The following is a 1565-nucleotide window of genomic DNA, read 5'->3' as shown; positions in this document are numbered from 1 at the left end:
TTGAATGCCAAATTGGCACCCCAGACTAAAGAATAAAACCTCAAATTGGAAAGCATATTACCTAAAAAGCCTCTCATAGATCTTGAATAGATTCTTAAGCTTAATTTACAACCCATCGCGCAAAAGTGTCACTTGCCAAAAAGAACAGACCTGTTCTTTTTGGCAAGTGACATCATTGTACTGTGAGGTATAAATTAGGCCTTAGACTGAATATTATAATAATCCTGGTTTCATCACGGCCAAGCTCTCGTATGTCTCCTTGAGTCTCACCTCTACGTGAACCCTGCAGCATAAGATAAGTTAACTGCTGAGGGGAAGACATTTTGTATGTGAAGAATTCATATTGAACAGGTTCAGGCTGTGGAAGCTAGGAGAGGCCATGGGTGGGTCAACGGGTCAACGCTTTGTGTTTGTTTGATATGTTCATGGGCATTTACGCAATCACTGTGAATCAATATAAAACCTGATTTATACTCTGTGCACAAAAAAATGGCAGATCTACAAGCTCGGCTATTTTTACCGTGCAATTAATTAGTGCATACTAATGCTATGAAGATGATCTTTTCGAGATTTACAAGTTGAATTAATGGCATTCATGATGGCGTTTAATCACATTTGTCAATGTGCAACTAACAGATACAGTATGGCTCAATAAACCTTTTGTATCAGAATGGCATTTCTGTGTGTATGATCAGGGCTGGTCCCATGGTTTTTGTACCCCTAAACATGAATAGCCCTGTGACATAAAAGAAAATACCTAAATTATGAAGCTCACTCTGTGAGTTTCAGCCAAGAGTTAGTGTACTGGTATTGTGATTTTTTTTTTTTACAACATTCTAATACTGTATGACATGTGTAGCGTGTAAACACCTTTCTCTCCAACGAGAGAACTTAATCGGATAACTACCAATCAACAGTCTGGCATTATTAAGTACTAGAGTTTCGGGGGGCTATGCCCCCCTCAACCCCAGCCGCGCACGGGGCCCAGCGTGGGCGCGTGTATATTGGGGTACCGAAATCGCCGGAGTAAAACTGTCCAAAAGGAAAAAAAAAAAAAAAAAAAATTTTTTTGGGGGGAAAAATGATAATATTTATTTTTAACTTGGTGTTCCGCGGACCCCCTGGTGGTCCGCCGACCCCCTGTGAGTGTTGGGACCCCCGGGGACCCCCCTGGAACATGGCGGACCCTTTCGGCGTTTTTTTTTTTTTTCATGCACGGTTTGCTTGTTTCTGTCGCTTGTTTTTGAAAACCTGGCATGAACGTGGCAACCCGACTGACATCACTGACGTATCCTTGGTATTTGTACTTCCGGGTTGCATAATGATGACATCACTGTCGAGTCCTTTGGTGTCATGAACCTAGGCTGGTTTGTTTACCATATTTGCCAGCGTGCTATGGTGCTGTACTGTGGCCGTCGCCGTGTGTTTGTGTGTTTGGGGTGTGCATGGCACGTGAAGGACGGACATATTGTGATGGAGACATGAGTGAAGTGAAAGTAACGGTCTGGGTGGAACAAAGGAGGTACGTAAGAAGGGGGGGGGGGGTTGAAGCGAAGGAGCTGCGT

This window comes from Gymnoscopelus microlampas (assembly GCF_963454915.1).
Source record: "Gymnoscopelus microlampas genome assembly, chromosome: 4".
In the NCBI taxonomy this organism is placed as follows: Eukaryota; Metazoa; Chordata; class Actinopteri; order Myctophiformes; family Myctophidae; genus Gymnoscopelus; species Gymnoscopelus microlampas.
Note: the sequence above shows the minus strand (reverse complement) of the source record.